A 13,704-nucleotide genomic window follows, 5' to 3' on the forward strand; every position below is an offset into this window, starting at 1 on the left:
ATATTAGAGTTCCCCGTAAAATCAGAGAAATGGCATCTACAGTTCCTGCTTCTGCAGCTCTTAAGCCTGAACTTAGAGGTCTTTCAAAATTCAGACTTGACTGTAGTACAGCCCTAAATATTGTAAATGCCTCCCTGAAGTTTCTTGTGGGGAGGTATCGCTTTACCTTTAGAAAAATTGACTGGCAAAAAAAGAACGATACTGTGGCGTGTGGAGGGGTGGAAAATGGCCATTAGGGGAGTGATGCATGTTCCTGTGATGAGCACCAGCCCTGGAAAAGGGTGCCTATATGCACCTTATGTTTTATTGTATTACACTATGACACAGCTTTCCATGCCCAGATCCCACCCAGGAACCCAGCTTGCCTCAAACCTTGGAATCCTGCAGTGTTTCTGCCCTGTGTTTACTGATGGGATACCCATTCTTGGCAAAGATGCTCTGTATAACGACGATTTCCCTTCATGTGCTGCAGAGGGTAATAGGATAATATGCGAGAATACAAGAATATGTTTCATTCTGACTCAGAATGTTTTTGTTCTGATTCAGATCTAATTTCTCTCCTCTTTCTGTATCAAAGTATTTCTTATCATTGCCTTGTGCAGTGTGTTACCTCAGTGCAACCAGTCACTCTCATGTGAGTTGATTTGCTTAATCAGGCTCTAGCTAAACAATGAAACTTGTCTTGTGTAAAGAGAGACAGTTACAATCTGTTGTGTTTGTAGTTTCTGTTGTAAAATGGAAACAACAAAAAAAAAGACAACTTTAGCAGAATGGATTTCTTTTCAAGATAAACGCATAATTACATTAAAATATAAAATTTAATTAGTGGAATCCAGGAAGAAAGCAAAGTACTTCTCTATGAATAATGTCAGTAACATTACAGAAATGTTTTCTGTAAAATCATAAGAATTAAAGGGAATGCTATGGCTGGATTACATAGATAGAAGAACCCTCCCAAAAAATAATGTAATAAACAAGGCATGAAAAGTATTTAATTGCATTAGCTGCCCCAGATCCTGAATCATCATGATTGGGAAGAGGCTGTCAGATTATGAATTTGAAAGTTTCTTCTACTTTTCTTTTTCCGTAGATATACTCTTTTTTTCTAGGGTATATTATATATATATTCACAGTAAGAGTTACTTAAAGCAAGAAAAGAGAAGCTAGCGCTCAGGGCAGGTACATGACTCCCTTTGGTCCAGGCTTCTTAGCTCACGAGGAAACACATTTACAGCAGAGCTTTCTGGAGTCCTGCTGTGCTTGACTCATCTTATCCTTAATTATTGTCTTTTCCAGTGCCCAGTCCTGTTTGTTCCCCAGCACCGAGGAACTTTGGGCTTTCTGTTTTTGTTTTTTATTTTGTTTTTAAAGTCTGCAGCCCTATCAGCTTCCCCTTTTCTCTCCCACCCGAACACATTGTCGAGGTCTATTTATGGACCCAACTTCAACCAGCCGTTACAATGAAGAACAAGCTGCTCCCAGAAAGATGATTCTACTTCGGAATGGATAGATTCTCCCCAGCTTAAAAATCTGGAAGGTGCACGGAACGGGCTGCTCTAAACTGCACGTTGCCATGGCTACGTTCTGCGTGGCTCACATGGGGATAGGGGCCAATTATCAAGTTTTGTTTGCTTGATTTTAAGTAGTTTGTTACCTGGATACTCAACAAATAAGAAAGCTGGGGGAAAAAAAAGAAAAAAAAAAACTTGTTTTCTTCTTGCTTAACTGAGGAAGAGAGAAAACAGTCATACCTGGATGTTAAAAATCCAACAACATTCAGATTCTTAGTTACACAGTGAAAGCACTTTTGAACTATTTGCTTTAAAGAGGGTTAGAAAGAGGCCTATGAATAGATTTCACATTTGTATTATGAGGTGAAATTGTGGGAAAAGCAATTGATCCCATAATATCAATGCAAACCTCAGTGCGGGGCTGGGGAGACAGGCTCAGGAATGATATTATTTATCTTTATCTAAACAACAGGGATGTTTCCTACAAGSATCACTAGGATATTCTCTTTAATTAGTGAAAGAAAAGAACCTTTTTGCTGGCTGTTGCACACGGATGTTTCCCAGTGTCATTCATATTCCTGCTCCTTAAAGAGCATCTGAGGATGTTGTGTTTGGTACCGCGCTCCGAGGCTTAATCAGAAGCTGTGGTGAGACGGTGAAGATGGAAGAGTGAAGCAGGGAGGAAGATGCGAGCGAGAACAGGACAAAATTAAAATACCATCCTGTCAGTGTCCCTAATAGTTTATATGGGCAATGACAGAACAGTATTTTAATTTTTATCTGGTCTCCTTGCTACTCATTTATTCCATCTCCTGCTTGTTATCGAAGTTTCAGATTAAACTTAAAGATATGAATGTATTGCCATAATAAATTTATAAGAGGATATTTAAAGAGCAAAGATTTGAATGACACAAATGAACCTCAGTGTAGCAGAGCTGCAGAAAGGATTTGCAGAGAGATGCCACAGCAGTCAGAAATGACTGCTAGAATCTCCTTAATTAAAAAAAAAAAAAAGGACTCGAATGCAGTAGGCACAGAAGGTGTTTCGTATAATTTTAAGCTTAACTTTAAATTATTGATGCTATTTTAAATAATCTTTAAAAAAGGTTAAGAAAAACTAGTCTATAGCATGTTATTGAAATGTAAGYTCATTATTTAGAACATGGGAAAACTCAGATGTTAAAAGGGGCACGTATACTTCTAATATGCACCTAAAGCTTGGGTTGTTTTCTCACCATCTGTGAAGCACCACTTATTTCCACAAATGGCATGAAAAAAAATATTTTTTGACAATGCAGTCTTCAGATCTGATATTGTTTTCTCCTAGCGAATAAAATACATCTCTCTGAGCAAAACAGGGAGCTGCTACTTGTAGACAAAACCTTTTGGTTCTTGCTTCCTGAAATGAAAGATGGTCCTGTTTATGACTAACAAGTTTGCRATTTGTTTAAATTACAAGGGGCAATCACAGAACATGGCTTTTCTTTGCAATGCAAACAAAATTGATATCCACCAAGACAGCTACTAGCACAAAATAGGACTCAGAAAACACCAGAGAAGTGAGTGAAAGAGTGATAAAAAGCATATGTGAAGAACAGGATTCTGTTCTTGTTACTTCTGGTCTCTAAGCCTGATTGATAATTTATTTTTAAAAAGATAAAAAATGATTATCAGTCCTGCCCCTGCAATCTTCCTCTTCCCTGGAGGTTGGTAGGGAAGTGTTAGACACAGAAAATCTATTAAAATGGTAACATAAATAGTTAACATTTGTGACAAACAATATTTGAGAGCAGGTTATTATCTAACAGCCATATTACGGAGTTTGAGGAAAGTGAAGAGAAAGGCTAGCTGCAAATGCAGGAGCAGAGAAAGAATATTGGAACTGGATTCTTTCAGGGAACCAGAGACTGGCCCTTAAAGAGCTCAGTGAAGCTGAAGTGGCTTCTAAGGGAAGAAATAAGTACTCAGGGAAGGGGAATAGCCTCACTGGATTCAACAGCACTTTGAGGACACAGGTACTTCAAGGAAATCTACTAACTGAGAGGTGGAGCTCTTGGTAAGCGCAGTGTGCCGGGCATCTAAGAAGCTGGGAGAGGTGAGGAGGGCAAAGAGGAGGCACAAGGGCCACTCTGGTGGAGGAGGTGACAAGCAGGGGACAGGAGGGCAGAGGACAGCATAATGTGCTTGTTATTGTCATACATTGCTTTCTGTGACTGGATTAAATCTTTCCAAGTTCTTCATTTTTGTTGCTTTTCCAGACCGGGGACCTTGGAGAACTACTGGCAACCCAGCCTGTGTTTCCTCCTGAGCTCCGGGGCGGCCAACAGAAGCCTAGTGGTGTGGGAAGGCTCCTGCTCAGCTCTGSAGCCCTCCTTCCCGAAAGGCTCCATGTGCTCCAGGCCGTGGCCTGGCACCAAGCACCTGCAGAGGCTGGCAGCAGGGTCAGCGGTCAGAGCGAGCCTCCGTGGTTCAAGAAATGCTGCCTCCTTCCCTTGGGCGTGCAGAGAAAGTGGAAACATTTTGTGAAGGAATCAAAACCATCTGCTAAAGTACTGCGAATGCAACTGAGAGRGAAAGGGAAGAGCTCTCCGAGAAGAGCGAAGTGAGAGCAGACACACAGGAAAGACAAAAACAATTCCTGGAGGAACTTCATGTCGGGCAGCGGGAGGGTGACTCAACACGCTACTGAAGAGGATGACGGGCTTGCAGGGTCTCTACTTCCGAGCCGAGCTTAGAAGCCTCTCGGTTTTGTARCAGTGTCAAAAAGAGTGTGAAACTTCATTTTCTGGAACCTGCTGAGGGCATTAGAAAACAACATGTGAAGGGGAGACATGGAATAAAGGATTACACTTCGGAGGAAAGCTTAAATTCTCCATTGGAGACCACAGAATGTTCTACAATATTGCATCTATGGATACTATACATTGCCCAGAGCTATACATATATTTATATGCATATGCAAATACACAAGTATCTACAGAGAAAGAGAGTGAGGGCAGCACTGAGAATCACTGACCCATTTACTTAATAAATTGCTTTTTGTGCTTCAGTATGAACTTTTCCTCAGTAAAACATCTCTTCGGCTCTCTGTATTCATTGAGCTTTCCCTGTGCTGTACCTTTTAGAAAGACAACATAATAAACGTATATGTTCAAACACTACAGCTGCAGGAGTATGAGATAGAAGCACAACTCCTTCTTTCAGTTCTACAGCCATTATTCAYGCTGAGTGTTCAGTTGCCTCTAGCCAAGGACTCTTATCATGGGAGAAAGCAAGATTTTACATATGAATGCTGCCCTACAGCTACAATGATACTGGTAGGCTTCATGCCAGATCACTACAAATAAACACAGAGGTGATATTAAGATTTATATAGTTAATATTATGTCTTCCTCTGAAGGATAAAAATACTTATTCTTTATTTGCTCTCCACTGAAGTCAGTTGCAAAACTCATTCTGGAGGCTGGAATTTTGCTTAGCAAACTCAGAGCATCTATCGAGTCAGTTGTAAGGCTTCAAATATACTTAGGAGACAATGAAATTACAAAGCAAAGAACAACCAGAGAGGAAAGAACATAATAAAGAAATGAAGCRGATGAATGACTAGACACTTCCTATGCAGTTGGCCATCTTCTGCCAGCTTGGTTTATAGGAGATGGAAATACATAGTTCAAGCGTCCATTTAATAAGAAGGAAACAAACAAACACACCAGAAAACAGCCCACGCAGGCGGTGCAGGTATTTAGCTCGGAAAGAAGAGGTGTTGGTAGATGGGAGTTATTTTTGTGAGCAAGGAAGAGCGAGTGTCTGCAAAGGCTCGAGCATGTCTGTCCCTAGCCCGGTCCGGGGGCGAGCAGGCGCAGCGGGGCAGTGGGGCAAGGGGAGCCACTGGCGGCCAAACGCAGAGCTCGGGGCTTGGTCTCCCTTCGAAATGGAGACAAGACCAAACTGAGCTGGAAAAACCGCGTCGGCAGCCGGGGCAGCAGCCAGGAATGTGCAGCTGTCCCCAGGCTTTCGCAGGCTGTGGAGCAAGCGCGGAGCATTCCTCGGGATCGCAGCGCGGGGCTGCGGGCAGGCGTCGCTGGCCTAAATAGTCTCTGTGGCTTGGCTTTCGCTTGGCTTATAGAATTCAGTCAGAGCCTCGGCTCGCTCTGGATCGGCTTTACCTTTAAAGCTGGCTTGCACAACTCCAGTGGAGAAAACCAGATGTAACTTGTAACAGCATAAAAAGTCCAGGAACTCTGCAAGGATATAATTTTCTTGAAAAAACAAACAACCTGTTTTCCATAAAAATAATTTTAGAAAAGGCTATTTACCTTTTAGAAAAATAGATATTAATTTTCAGGGATGTAATTAGCATGTGTTGACCCCTGGGGTAGCCATTTAAACTGGTCGAGTTTGTACCGTGGCTTAATTTAACCTGGAGTGTATGATAGCTGGATATGTGCAGTAAGTGTGCTACTCCTGAGGAAAAGGATGTGGCCAGCATATACATATACAGTGCTTTTTTATTTCTAATTCCATCTCCTCGTATAATGCTTACACATATGTAATGTGCCTAAATAGCTGAGAATGATTACAAAACTGCCATTAGATTTTGTGTCTACTGATTGTATTCAGGCTTGAGCTCAGGATGTTAAAAAAGGGAAGCCTGGGCAACCTGATTTTCCCATTTTGGATGTTGGACTGAATGACAGTTCAGGAGAACAGGAGCACTGCTGGCTCCAGTTCCTCACTTATTAAAGCCCACACAGGATGCAGAATATATGTGTTTTTAAAAGAATTGCCCCGTATGGCTGCTCTTGCCCCCTCTCGCAGGCTAAACCAGTGTCCAATACAGCCCCTGTGCTGGGTGAGAGGCACTTCCAGGCACGTGAGGGTCTCACCTCTTTCAGCGTGGTGGAAAAATGGTATCTAGGTTGTTCTGCATTGTGGGTGCTCTTTGGCAAACTCACCTCTTATTTTTCATGCCGTGCTTCTTAAATAAGCAAGGATAACTGGCTGGATGTGGCATTTCAAAGCCAGTCCACTAGGGCTCAAGGGATAAGCAGAGGCAGGAGGCAGCTGAACTGGCAAGAAAATGGTTAATGTCCCCTGTTCACAGGAACCCCCTTGCCTTTCTTGCGTGGCACTCCTGACTGACCAAAATTACRACTGTCATTTCACTTCATTCACTATCCCCATGCAAAGCTAAACAGAGCAAAGCAATTGCTTGACTATAAAATTAACTTTAAAAACCCTCTGTTACAGAAGCACATATCATTATCTGTATTAACATAATTACTGGTCCACGATACCACTAATCCTGACACTAAATTAGTGTACCTTCTTCCATGACCTAGAAATGCGGGAGAAACATTTATAAAAAGCTCTTTTAACAGATGTTTGTGACATTGTGGTGGAAGTGCATAGACTGGCACACAACATCAAGGAGACCCTTTCATATGTTACTTAGTGTGACTATTAAGTTGACTATTGGACGTCTATAGCCAGGACAAGAAAAACATGTTTGTATTTAGGAGACAAAATGAAAGATTTTCAGAATTGCTGGTCAGGTCCTCTGGCATCTACTTCCTCATAACCTTAAGTCATTCGGCTTTCACTTTGTAAATGTACTCACTGTGCTTCATCTACCCCTGAATGGTAAGTGCTAATCATTGGTATATTATTAGTATGAACTTACCTTTTTAGGGAAAACTGACTAGATTTTACCATGGTTGACTTCCCAATGTGCCATAGTTGGAAAAACGGAATCATCTAGCAAAAGGCCTGGATGATCCTCCCCTAAAGAGGAGTTTTGAGTTAATAAATAAATAAATAAATAAATAAATAAATAAATAAATAAAAGCTGGACTTCCAATTATGAGAGAATGTCTCTGCCAGAAACAATGAATAAGACAGAAGAAATTTAGTCAAAAATTGGGGCTGGTGTCTCTGAGTTCTTCTTAAGATCTGAAATGTGTCTAACATTTAAAAAATGTGACTCCTCCTCCCAGTTTGCTGTCCTGGTATAATGCCAGGGAGCAGTACAACTCTTCATGGTTTGCTGGTACCTTTCTGTGGGGACAACAGCACCCGGGACTGTTGTGACTTCTCCTGAGCAAGTTGTCTTCTGAGCAAACAGGGAGAGGATAAATCACTGCGCTTACTAAGACCATAAATCACTTGCCCTATAGAAATAGGGCAAGCGTAGTGTATACTGATACCTCTCAGCAAGTCGATATCAGAGATGCATTTCCTTGGAGAGTTAAATCAGCTCTTGTGAAACGTGAGGCCACAGCCTGTGGGGAGGGAAACTGCACAGGGACAATGTGGGTAGAGATGCCTCTTTTCAGCACAATTTTTTGAACTACCTTTTGCCTGGGTATCTTGTGTACAGATTTGGAAAGATCTGATTTTGCACCTGTATCTGGGTCTGTCTCCCTTATGCTTGCTGTGATTCATACTGCATAGTATGAAGCCTAGCCAGATGGAGAGGAAGAGGAATTGGGAAGCAACTCCTTTACTCAGACTTTACTCATTCACTTCATTAGAGATAACAAGGATTTAGGTACATGTTGCCTCCTCCATGGAGCTGAGGCCTTTAGTGTTGGTGCAAGACCCTTCAGCACGTCATTAGAGAAAGCTGAATTGCATAGATTAGGTTATGGGGCAACATTTGCAGATTTTTCTGTAGGAATGCAGGTACTCAAGTGCAAGTTTCCAAAGCCTTTACTGTTCCTTCAGTCACATGGAGGATCCTAAGGGATTTAGGTACTTTTGAGATTAATATGCTGAATCTGTGAACTTTTACCTCTGAAATGTCTTCTAGTTTCATCTGAATTTCTGAAATGTAACCACACTTGCTTTTTGTCACAGCTGGGTAGGGCTTCCTCAAGCAACACAAATGCTGCAATGTCAGAAATACCTTCATATATTAAACTCTGTGCCTTTAAGGAGGGTGCATTTGGCATTAAACAGACTTTCCAGCTAATGAATTTCTCAAGTTACAAGAATAATGGCCTTTTTAATCTTAGCAAGAGTAATTAAACAGACATTTGTTATTAATGATGTTGTTAATGGCAGAAGATATTGAATTTTCACTGTAGATATTATACTGTTGTATAGTGATTTTCCGGAGGTTTTTATTAACTTGATTGGGCAGTGAAGCTAAAAATGTAYATTTTTTTCCTGCCTTTGGAGGTGCTGATTTTCTCCCTGTGTCTTTGTCTTCATGTCATTCCTACTGGAGGTTCTTGCCTTTACCTCCAGGCATTGGCCAATGTGCCAGCAGAAGGAGATCCTGTCTTCTAGTGCCCGTGAATTGCCTTGAGTGATTTTTGCAGAATGGGATGGGGAGTGAATCTTTCTGTAGCTTATAACATGTTTGTTGGGGCTTCCCATCTGTGCTTCACCACAAAGAAATATGAGCTACAGGTCCAGGTACAAAACCTTATGCCTTTTAATGCTGGAATTCAATGTCAGCCAAGACAGCAGGTTAGACAAGTTATTACTGGTCTCTTCTTTTCCAGCTGGTATTCTCTCTTCCTGGCCTCTTCAGTCCCATGCATGCTCGCGTCTTGAGCTAGGATCTCTTGTCTTGCACTGATGGCTGCTATTAGWCTGTTATTGTTACCTTCAATGAAACCTCTTGCGTTGAGAGCAATGCAACTCCACGCTCTCCTTAGTTCTCCTACCCGCAGGGAGTGCATCCAAATTTCATAAGGATGCAGGACATGCTCCATGATATAGCTGCTCAGCCTTGCTGGTTCTTATGGACTTGTTAGTAGCTGTGGAGGTACTTCTGTGAAGGAGACTCTTTTTCCCTATCAGTTGATTTTCCTATGTTAAACTTTCTAATTTTTGCTTAACACAACTTTCCACACAGCACTACCCTCGGTTTATCGCTTACCATTAGTTACTGAAATSGCAGCATCTTACCTTCTTTCTTATCATCGTTTATTAATCCTAGAAGCAACGTCAAACAAGATATGGGTTTATTGCTGTGTGAGATTCTCAGACCTTCATGATGGGAAGACAGCTTAATCGGAATCATTTTTCCATTAAACGAAGGTCTTTTCTGACCATGCTCGGAAACGGTTTTTTCAGTGACATAGGACCCTGCTTGACTCCTTGTGCCTTTCACATCTTTATTTCTCCTGAGAAAAATGCTTGACAAAAAGCTTTAAAAAAAMCCCCAAACTCTAGAGACCAGGGTTTTTCTGCCTTTGGAGTGCGTCTGTCGGTGGATGCTTTCCAAGCTCTCATGTTTCTGTGAATTCCAGCTTACACCTTTTAAAAGCATTCGATCTGATTCTACTTGTCCTCCCCCAGGAACTGGTCACAGCTTTGAGCCTTTCTCAATCTTAGGCTTAACCTGCCTTCTTTGCTTCCTCTCCCAAATGCTACTTTACCTTAAGAAGAAGAGGGGAGAACCCCAAAGCAAACAAAAGACCCTGGCATCAGTCGCTAATTTCCCTTGCTCTGTCAAGATTACGCGAGTAGTTCTGAGTAATTTGGTCTCATGTTCTCAAGGGAGCAGGACTGAAATAAGCCAATGTTTATTTTTATACAAATTCTCACAGTGCTACAATGTTTCAGAGACTTCCTGGGATGTTTCTAGTTTTTTCACAGGCTAAAAGGCCATTCTCAGAGGTAGCTCCTTCATGTAAACCTAAAAATGGCACTTTCCCACAATACAGCTTATCAGGAAGTTTAAAGTTCAGTAGTCTCTCTCTTGCTCTCTTTCCCTGTCTCACACACATGAAAGTAATAAATAAATAATATATAAAAAAAGAAGAGSCTGTTCCAGTTGTGCTGAGGGTGGCCTTTCAATTATGCCATCTCAGTGTGATAGCTGATAGCCAGAGCTTCGTGAGACCTGGGATGGTCTAAAGGTATAAGTGAGGAAAATTTGGTAGAGGAAGGTAGCGGCTTCTATGAAATAAATTGTGTTAGATTCATGCAATAGGTGAGATTCTCACAACACTCCTTATATATACTTTGAATTTTGGGACACACACCCCTAAGTGTATAGGCTCAGAATTAATTTCAGCACCAAGACATTAAAATCTGAGAGTCTGACTCTGCTATCTCTAAAATGTCTGGGACGATTTGATTAAGAGTGATGGGTTGAAATCATCGTTCCATCCCATCACTCTTAATCACATCCTCAGTGGAATGGAGGATGGAATTTCCAGAACGTTTGGCTTTAATTCTGCTTAATTTCTTTTAATCCTACTGTGATTGCCAGTAAAACTGCTCAAGGATAACTGTGTTAGTGCTTTCAAGTGTGTTTGAAGACCTCCAGGAAAGATCTCAGTTCTCCTTTTCTCTCAGGTAGGAGGAACTTTCCTTGTGTGGACAAAGCTCATTGCCCGAGCGCTGCTTTGGGATCCTAGGGAGAGACGCGGTCTCTTTCTCCTGTTGCTTTGGGCAAGGCCTCAGCATGAGAAGGCTCCCGGCCTTTTCCAAGTTGCAGCTCCCGGTGGCCACGTGGGTCCTTCTTTCCACCCCAGGGACCTGGGCTGCAAGCAGTGTCACCAGACAAGACCCTACACTGGCCTTGCCCTCTGATGGACAATTCACACCTCTGCCCACTGACCAGCGACGACGAGCGCTTTGTCTTGACAGCTCATGCTTTTCTTCTCATGTAAAGAAAACTGGAGCGACCTGTCTGGGCCCAAGAAAACATGTCTGCCTAGCAGGGCTTAAAGGGCAGGAGACCTGTGTTACAAAATGGAAAAAAAAAAAAAAAAAAAAAAGGTAAAACTCTTGGGTTCGAAAATCCCTGGAGACAATCTAAGTCTAGAAATATTAACCACTAACTGGGATTGTTTGATTCTAAATATTTCATGTAAAACAAAACCAGAAGAATCAAAGTAGAAATAGAGTTAACCAGATCCAGGATTTTTTCCCCCATACACAACAATGCCTCATCTAAAGGAGGCCCCACAGGTGGCCTAGGAGGCGATGGGCCTCGGACTTCAGTGAAGGGCGGATTTCAGCAATGGGGGATTTCAAACCATCCCCTGCCTAGCTCAAAACCCAGCCAAAGCTGCCAGCCCGCGGCGGCCACGCGGCCGAGCCTCACAAGGCCTGGCCTTGCCCTTGGCTCTGCCAGCAGAGACGACGCATTGAAGGCCAAGGCGCATTTGCCATCTTGTTTAGAGGCCCAGAGGCTATGAACTCCGTTTGCCTCYGTGCATCTCCACTGCATCCAGGTGRAAATAGGATTGGGGAAATTGCATGCTGACTGCTTGGAGCAGGAATGGCAGGGAGGTGGAAAAAAGTCACTCAGGACAAAACGAGAGGAGGGTGAAAACAGTGATCATTAACATTTAGAACTAACATCAGTAACTGTGCTTTGATGATGGTCTAGAAATTAAGTAAAAATGGCTATTTTGATATTTGTGAATGATCAAGAAGAGGGCGATGTGAGGTTTCCATTAATCATTTCAGATGCCATGATGAAAACTGAATTGCAGCTTTCTTAAAGTTGAATGTCTAGTCTGAGGTAATCTTCCAGGTCTTTCCACAGTCAAGGGAAAGGGGAAGGTTTCTCTGCAGGTCCCTTCCTTTACAAAACTGCCACAACTGGCAATCTAGTGATTGTTTTTGCTTGCTTGTTTTTCATTAGCTGAAATGGTCTGAAAATGGGAATTAGCACACACACACACAAAGGAAATATATTTTGCAGGATTTCAGCCTTTTAGCTAAGTGAATGTGGCATCCAAGAATGTTCCTGTCATGTCCATTTTTAGATAGGGGTATTTTATTTTTTAAAGAAGAAAAATCTATTTGGAAACAATTAATTTCTAAGCAATTGGAAACCTGATGGAAAATTTAAGAATTTTTTTAAAAAGTGAAAATGTAATTTCAAAATGTCTTCCTGAAGTGGAAGTCCACAATTCTCTCTAACAAAAATTGAAACAATCTTTTGGTCAATAACAGTAAGAATATTTCAGAGACTTCCTGACATTTCTGAAAACTTGGCAAACTCCAGATGTAGTAAATAGMTCAATTGACTTTCCAGCTCTGGTCAGTCTGCCTGAGACCTGTGAGCTACGGGCAGCTTGGTTTTCCTAGCAGTATTTAGGTGAACAGGCAGCAAATCAGATGGGAAAGTTTTAGAAACCTGGCAGAGCACAAGATTTTCAAAACTGGCACATCTGCCAACTTCCTTGGCTTCAACCAGAACTTCATCAGTATCATTCTGTTCCCATGGAACAGCTACATTTTGACAAATCAGCATTTTCCAATGGGAAAAAGAAAAACAAAAACATTCAGTTGGAACAGTTGCAGTCATTTCTAGCACAACCAAATGTGAAACGACTAATTGGAACAACTCCAGGACTGGAAACACATCCCAGTATTGTGCTGAACACCTTGTTCTGCCACACCAGGTAGAGGTCATTCAGCACTTGTTTTGATGCTTATGTTTGTCCTGTCAAAATATTTGCATGAAGCGGTAAGGAAATGATTCTCTGTTCCCTCCGATTTATTTCTTCATGGCTTTCATTTCTGTGTTTACCAGGCGGCTTTCCTAAGACATCTTAGTCCTGTGCAAGGCAGGGAGAGACCATCTTCTCCCTCATCTTTCTTGYTATTTGTTGCACATTCAGATGTCATTTTCTTCAGTGATGACTGGACATACCAAGAGCCTGTCTAGTGTTCCTCCATATTCTCAAAGTCTTCCTGTTTTACCTGATGAAAACTGAATCTATCTCATCAGCTTAGAACTGCAACATGAATTTTTAAATAATGTTTTCTGAAATAGGAGTCAGGTGCCTTGTTCATTATCGTTCGCTGATGATGAGAAAGTAAAATAAAGTAGACACTGCTCCTTAGAAAGGTGGCCAAGGAGCCATTTCCAGCTGTTCTCTCACACAAGGCTCCTCATCTATAATCTTGTTAAAGATAATTATGAATACATTCAAAGGCAACTGAGCACAAGCACTTTTGCTTATAGTAGTATAAGAGACTTTGCATTGGTCACTGAGGAAATAAGTGTCTGAAYCTGATTTCAAACTGCTGTTACTACAAAAGGGAAGAAGCAGAAAAGTAGCTCTGCTTTGGGAGCAAACTGAGCAGTTTGGCTGAACTTGCAAGTCTGCTGCCATGCATAGCTCCGTGCCGCACTGTGCCAGGGGAAGGCATTCCCTGCTCTTAACCTCTGCTTACTTCTTGCCCTTTTGGGGAAAAAGAAGAAAGA

Source organism: Nothoprocta perdicaria, unplaced genomic scaffold (assembly GCF_003342845.1).
Source record: "Nothoprocta perdicaria isolate Ctin4 unplaced genomic scaffold, notPer1 scaffold_295, whole genome shotgun sequence".
Classification (NCBI taxonomy): Eukaryota; Metazoa; Chordata; class Aves; order Tinamiformes; family Tinamidae; genus Nothoprocta; species Nothoprocta perdicaria.